The following is an 8,421-nucleotide window of genomic DNA, read 5'->3' as shown; positions in this document are numbered from 1 at the left end:
AGTTGCAGAAAATATCAAAAAACTAATCGTGAAAAAATAAATTTCATGTTTTCAATATGCATATACTTTTTGTGCTTATTTAACATATCATAGGTATTAACTAGAATAAAATCCAATTACATAGAAATCCATTGTCTAGTAATAAATTGTATCTATAATTTATAGCTTATAACTTGAAACTTTTATTAAATCATAAAATGAAAAAAAATTATAATTTGTCTACCCTTCATTTGTATGTTAATGGCATTTTTAATTTTTTTTTTTATTAAAGTAAACATTTATTTATCATTCTTAGATAAGAAGGGTTTTCTATTAACTTTATCTAATGAGTTGTTAAATAATTTATAAATTTATATTTAAGTTTTATTGGGGGAGGTATAACGTCTTATTGGAAATGTTTCATTCTAATGCATTTTAAGTTTTAACAATGTACATTAGGTTTTGGTAATGGACAAAACAATAGGAATTTCAATCTTATTATCTATCATATTATATTTATATTCAAATACAGACGATGAAAAGCTTAAAATAAAATCTTGCATTGTTTTAAGTTGTCTTCGTTATTATTTTATAAAAGTACCTAATTTTACATTCTTTATTGTTAGTTCGAAAGTTACAATTAATTTTGATTTATACGAACAAAATTTCCATTTTATGAGCATTATGAAGTTAAAAGTTTAAAAATCTTCAAACATATTACTAAAGTAAAGAAACTAATTTGTTGTTTAAATTTGCTTGTAAGTTTTCTGTGTTCCACGAACAGGCAATCTATCCAAAAATATAGTTTAAGTGTGCAACACTTAGACAGGCGTATAACTTTAAAATCATACACGAATCTAAAAGGTAGTTCAAGAAAACTTATAAAAGACCACCGGAGATGTATAGCCAGATTTTCGAGGCATGCAGAACGTCAATAATAAGAATTAAAAACACTAAGACTCCAAGCATTTCGTCAATTCAACACGGTGAAATGCCATAAGGAACTGAGTAGGTAACTGCAACGCGCACGTACACACACACTCGCGCGCGCGCGAGCTCACACACTACAGTGCATCACGGTATACACGTGTTTATCACGGTTCACGGTCCATTGGTAGTTATATGAATGAGCAGGCTATATTATATCCTATATAGGTACTTGGAGACTGGCAAGTCAAAATACAATAATAATAATAATAAAAAAACACCCTGTTGTAATAAATTCAACCGAATATTCGATGGCAATTTTTCAGAATGGCTAATGCCGGTGATCGATTGAATATCGGATCCGCCCACTCTTGGTACAGCTGCTCAGTACATTACCACAATCTTGTTAACGACAATCATTAACACGGTCCGATGATTTTTTTGTCAATTTTTTTTTACATTTCCCCTCTGTATGTATAGTTGATAATATGATATTGTAAAGGACACCCTCAATGAGGATAATTCGTAAGTGCGGGGACGACCGTTGGCACGCACTCTAGAGAAATCATTATAATAATATCTATGGCTACTTCTGCAACAATATAATGGTTACAAACTCATCAATCTTAAAAATACCAAGGCACTTGAGGTTTTTTTTTTTAACAATTTAACAAAACATTTGTAGAGATTTAGGTATTTACATGATCCATTGAAGCGTGTAAGTATTCGAAAATATATAAAAACTAATAAAAGATATATTTATTGACAATACTTATATTGAATTTGTAAAATAAATTTTCGTTCACATATTATTCAATACACATTTTTAACGTATGTATTATGTAATCCTTATGTAAGTATCTTAAAATATTAATATGTTTTGTTTTAATAATTCACAAAATGTAAAATAAGATTAGAAATCTTAAATATACTTAATTAAAATGTTTATATTATTATTATTATTATTGCTATTTTTTTTTCAGGTTAATGAGGCTGGAATAAAAACTGGAATCATTAGCTTGTAATAATTACAAAATATTAGTCTTAAGACTATGGGGAAACATTATGTTTAACAGTAAACGAAATTAGTGAAGTATAATAAATACACACATATATATATATATATATATATAATATATATATATATATATATATATATATATATATATATATATATATATAAAAATATGCTTTTTTTTGTTTTTACAAAAATTTTTCTAAACCTATGTTAGTGAAATAATAAAATTGAATATATTTATATATTTTTGAAATATCCTTTGCCAAGTGCTTGTTGAATTTTTGACGGGTTTCCAAGGATTTGTTTGGAGCTGCTAAATTTGGAACATTCTAGAGTGATGTGTTTGACAGTCATTTGTCACAGATTTTACAGATTGGACACTCCTCTTTAGTTATGAGATGCAAGTGTGTTAAACGGAAATGTCAAATCCTGATCCTTGTGATGACTACTTCTTCATGTCTGGATTTGGATGAAGGAGATTCCCATGGGTCTATTAGTCTTTTAATTTCTTTGAGTTTGTTTGTATTAGAAATCTCCTTTCACATATCTTGTCAGTGACTTTTAAAGTATTAATTTTTAAGAGTGCGTCTTGGAATGATATTTTATTTAAATTTACCGAGCTAGATGATACTATTGTTCGTTGGCTGATCTATCAACTAGTTCGTTACCAATTATGCCAGTGTGTGAGTGGACTCATAGAAATTCGATTTTTTTTTTTGGTGAAATACCTAGTTTATGTTGTTACTCGATAGACCAAATAGAAGTTATAAGTTTTAAAATTGAAAGCATGTTAAATAACTTAACAATTGGTTTTTGAAGCATGCATTTTTAAATTTCTGGAACCTTAACTTAAACTTAAACTTATATTTTAGATATTGAGTGGATAGACGAATGTAATGATATTTATGGCATTATTGATACTGTTATATTATATTATATATACTTATTATTCTGTCATATAAAAAATTACAGAAACAAGCATGTACATATTATATTTAAAATATCGGAATACTTGAGTAATTTCACATTGTGGCTGGTGTTTTTGTGTTAATATCGGTTTCACTTAATTTATAGAATTATAAATTTATTTAAAATTTATGAAAAGAAGTTTTATGACATAACTTAAAATTATCATGATTTTTAAATATATATAATAGACCCGCAATAGATATAATTTAGTTGGTAATTAATTATTTTTATTTATAACATAATATTAATCTATGAAGGCAATAATTTTTTTTAAATAGCTTTATTTGAAGTATTGAACTTTGTTGTTATTATTACGTTTGAATAGTTCCTTAAATAAATGTATAATACCAAGTAGCAATATTTTGATTTCAAAGGTTACTGGTGTAAATCCACATCAGATTTAGGTAAAAACACCAAAACAGAATACCTTCATATTAAAACTGATTCATACATTATCATCTTTAAAAATTTTGGAGGATTTCAAAATCGTCATTCCGTTAATCACAACTATCCTCAAATTATTGCAATTATTATACTCGTTTCAAGATTATAATAGTTTAAATCATTAGAGCTATCTTTAATAATTTCATAATATAATATAAATTGTCTTATTTCACTTTCATATATCTATTCAATGGTTGTGCTAATATAATTTTTCTCCAAATAAAAGTACTTATAAAATATATAGATATATATTAATCAATATTTATTTGAGTTTATCTCCAGTAAAGTGAAAAAAGATTAACCTTTAATATTATTTTTATTTAGTTGTTGCTATATTTTACAAACCTATAAATTATTTTTAAATTTAAGTTAAAAATAAATTAAAATAAGTAGGTATGAAATATTACTGTGTAAAGGTTCTATTTTCATTAGATAAACGTACACATTTTCAGTAGATAACAATAAAACAATATATTGTTGGCATATGCCAACATTAAGGTCAGGGACAAATAATGAATTGGAAGATCTTTTGTTATATTATTGCTATTCAACAAAGTTATAATGGCATCATTATTCTTAATTTTAATACACGTAGAAAACGGGTACGTTTTTTAATATTATATTTTTGTATTTTGTTGACTATTGGACTATGTAAATTGTTCGATAAGACTACATACAAAAATCATCTAGCAGACTAGCATAATTTTCCATAGAATATGCATCCATTGAAGCTGGTGAATTACTGACTTATTTTATATTGTTTATAAAATACATTTATTGATGTAAGATAAAAACCTAAAAAATCTTGACCCCAATAAATAAAAATATGATCTTATTGGATTTTATAATGATACAGTCGAGTTTCGATGACTCAAATCTCAAGGACAATATAAATAAAGTCAACTTATATATTTTGTGAGTTATATACCTCAAAGATAACTTTAAAAAAACATTTCAAAGGGCTAAGAAGAAGTTCGAATTAGTGTATAATTTAATTGTGTCATATTTTCAATATTGTTTGTATCTTTACTTTATCTATACTAAGATGTAATGATATAATATGCTAAGATCAGCTAGAAAATACAAAATATTTTGGTATGATTTCTTAGATGTAATATAAATGTATGGTTTCTTGAATCGTTAGTATATATACAATACATTAATTAATAATAATGTTACAGGAATTTTTGGGTAAGTAATATATGTATATATTTAACACTTTATATCTACTCAACTTTTCTAAAACGACACTACTAAATATTCTCATATTTTATGATATTTATTTTAAAAACATTAGTATGATAAAGTCGGAAGTATCGGTAAATTAAATTTGAGGCCTATCAAATAGTGTACTTACCGCAGTTCGGCACTGCATCTGATTGTTTAATGTAGTTAACGTAGGTAACTGATATTAGGCTGCAAGCATCATATATAAATAGTAATTAGTTTAAATTATAGCCATTCTGAAAGCGTTTTTAGATATTTAATTAGTTGAAGAATATAATATTAAGGTATAATTTGATTTATTTTTTAAAAAAGTAAAACGTTACAGGGACCTAATTTGTTTAACCTCAAAACGTTGCCGTCTTTTAGAAAATCGAACGCAAAAAAAATCCCCAAACTGTCAACATTAAGTGATGGTCTATGTATACCCCAGGCAAGTAATGTACCAAAAAAAGTAAAAACTACGGACCAAAGGGGTGGAACGTAGGTATAGTGAAAAAATAGCATTATTATTAGTTATATTTTTTTATAGTAATTTTTTATTTCGTTTAACACCCAGCACGTGCAAACCCAATAGGGTATGTAATATATGTGTTTTTTTTCAATAATAAAGAAAAAAACAGCGATTATTATTTCATACACACACATATATATATATATTCTTGTATTCTATCGAATACAATGAAGTAGACTGTATAGCATATTTTTCCGCTCGTTCTTCGATAATAATAAAATAATAATATATTGTCGTAGCAAAAACGACGATCGGCTACTGGCCATGGTGGCACGATACCTACCTCTTGGCATATTGTCCAGCGTAGTCGTTTGGTATGCTGTTTGGGGTTAAATAGCCGTGAAATGACGAGTCCCCGGTAGATGCATTATCCTACACCACCGCCGCCGCCGCCGCCACGCTGTCTCTTCACACGAAACCGTGTTGTCCCGCCCGGGGGGTGCACTCGAGTGTGACAAATACCGGCGTAGCTATACACAAAAAGTATAGATTAAATAACACAATAGTATACACAATAAGTACCTACACACATTCGCAGCATACACCGACTTATTATTATAATGCACACGATAAACGAATGCGTTCGGAAATTTTGTATTTTCGACAGATGCGCCAGCTCGCGCGCGCACTCACACACAAAACAGACGCGTTTACGTACTTGTTAAGTGTGGCTAATGATCGAGCCAAGACACGTGTGTTTGTTTGTGTGTGTGTGATATTTAAGGCATCTTGAAGTCAGCGGCGACGGCGGCGGCGTGATTGTCCGGGTGAAGTCAAATACTGCGATTTACCGTCCGTAGGTAGATGTATATACGTATATAGCTGCAGCAGCGAATTGCGAATGTAGGTAATAAAAGAAATAAATAAAGGTCGGCGGAGGATACTTCTTTTTCCCGTCCCCTGCATGACTTATTGCGTGGAAAATGTCTCGTATATATTATGTGCTTTCTTCTACCCGTCCGTATTATATTATTATACCGGCTTCCTACAATAATATCAACCTGCCTGCCGTGCTGCACTCACGACAAATGAACGTGACGACGACGACAACGATGTCGATGATAATAATAATTCATATCAGTATAGTGTACACAAATGGTGGCGGTACCTCTTGAAACGTGCACAATAACCACTCGAACGCAAAGAACGCGACGATCTGAGATTGGTCTTACATTATAAAAATTTATAAAAGACTGCTAAACACAAGTAAATTCAGTTCAAACATCATTGTGTCGAATTTTTAATTATGGAATCGATCACAGCACTGTGACGTTGAGTTTTTATAGTAGACAATAATAGGCACTCATAAATCTCAAGGACAATATTTCACTAAATATGTATATTTAATATTGGACTAAAAATAAAATGTCAAGGATCTTCATCTTTTCGACAATCGTTTTTAATGTAGGTACCTACTATATTATGTAGATGCAAAAATATTTTGAAAATACTTAGACTCATTTCGTTTTAAACTTGTAGTTTTTCTTTTTTAATTATATATTTTTCAATTATTTTAATATGTTACCAATAAACTTAAAATCAAATAATTGAGATTTTTCAAACCTTTATAATATGTAGTTATTCTGAATTTAGATTTAAAATCATCACTCAAAATTATTGTCTATAATAACTTAAATCGTTCATTCTTGCAATGATATGGGTGAATTTTATTCATTATTTACCATTTTAAAACACAATAAAAACTTAAAACTAAACATTTCAAATTCGAGAAAATTACCCCTCTCCTTTGTATCTACTCCAACTAACGTAATGCTTGTTTTTTCCTCCAATAGACATACCTAATTTAAAAAATCTGTTTTCTTCTCTCAGTTCCGACTTATTTTATGTACATTTTTTTCATTTTCAAATTGGTATTACTTTTTTCTGTATATCCCAATAAGACAGTAGTAACTGCATCTTATTTATAAAATGTCTATGGCTGACTTATGGTAACAGAAAATCCAGTAAAACAGTAACACTAGATTTAAGCAAAATATATATTCGTTGAATTTAGATAATGTATTTTGCGCTAGGACCATTAATATATAGTATAGGAGAGGTTTAAAAATTTTCTTCAAAAAGCTTCCCAGTTTCAACCTTAGATCATATACTATGGATGGAGCCATGGCATGGAGAGACGAGTCTCTCCTTGAGATTTGTTATCTGCGCATGCGCGAGTCTACTCGTTGCATATTTATTTAGTTATCACTCATGAGTTCCCTGGGAGAATTAAAAACATTAGAATAAATATGCTACGAGTATACTCGCGGATGGAGCCATGGCTCCATCCATATTATATGATCTAAGGTTTCAACAGTTTAATTAAAGCCATTCTATAAATTCCATCTGTAATTTACATGACTGTAGTGATCTGTAATATCTATATGTAGATACTTATTATATACATATATACCTAAGCATACTTGTTGTAGAAATTATATATGACTTAATACTTATACAATAAATAAACTAATAAGTAATAAGTATAGTAATAATTGTAAAAAAAAAGAAGATAAAATTCCAAAAGTAGGAATAATAAACAATATAATATAAATATTCATATCATATAATATTATATAATCATTTAAAATTGTAAACTATAAAAGACCTCTGAACCAACTCCATTTCAAATATGTCTAATAGGATTTTCCGTTATAGTTATATTAAAACCACTTAGGTAGGTATTAAGTTAGTTTATACGGTATTTGAATTTTAAGTAATATATTCTATACAATATTTATGTGGTAATATTGGGTAGTTCAATGCGTGTCAAATTGTTGAGTGGCGTAAATATATTTCATAAACATAAACAATTTTCATTAAATCAATGACAGACGGACAGTATTCTAGGTATATATTATTTAATTTATATTAATTGTAAAATCATTAAGGGTCAATGCATATTTAGAAATTGTTATGGAAGGATTTAGATAATTTTCCCAACATATTACTGAGATGAATTTGCTCTCCTCAACACACTACAAAATTGTAATAGAAATTCTATACACTGGTGTCCTGTGAGGATTTACCCATTACGACGTCTCCAGAAATAATGGAGATATCAAAATTCTGGTTTTGTAATAATACTCACAGGGATAAGAACTACAATTATTCATATTTTAATTTAATTTAATATTTTTGTAAAAAAGTTAAAAAATATATTTTTTATTTAATTATTTCCAAAAAAATGCACTATAACCATTTTGTAGAGTGTATTTTTTCTGAAAATATTGACGTTTTAAAATTTTATTTTTGTTAATTTCCTTATTTTTAATTTTATTTAGTTATGAGAAAAATTACGAATTATTTAACACCGTAGTGCTATCAAACATGCGAAACGCCGCGC

At 28.3% G+C, this 8,421-nt stretch overlaps 1 long non-coding RNA gene across 1 annotated transcript; it reads right to left on the bottom strand.

The window, feature by feature from the left end:
* Positions 1 to 2,102: 2,102 nt before the first annotated feature.
* Positions 2,103 to 6,228, bottom strand: LOC149056109 (uncharacterized). Its single transcript, XR_016191765.1, has 3 exons — positions 5,734 to 6,228; positions 5,359 to 5,545; positions 2,103 to 4,753 (listed from the first exon to the last, which is right to left on the bottom strand). It is a non-coding gene; the product is annotated as an uncharacterized LOC149056109 (long non-coding RNA).
* Positions 6,229 to 8,421: the final 2,193 nt, after the last annotated feature.

This window comes from Diuraphis noxia, unplaced genomic scaffold (genome assembly GCF_037042655.1).
Source record: "Diuraphis noxia isolate RWA-SAM2 unplaced genomic scaffold, SU_Dnox_SAM2 contig0004, whole genome shotgun sequence".
Lineage (NCBI taxonomy): Eukaryota > Metazoa > Arthropoda > Insecta > Hemiptera > Aphididae > Diuraphis > Diuraphis noxia.
Note: the sequence above shows the minus strand (reverse complement) of the source record. Positions and strands in the feature narration are given on the sequence as shown.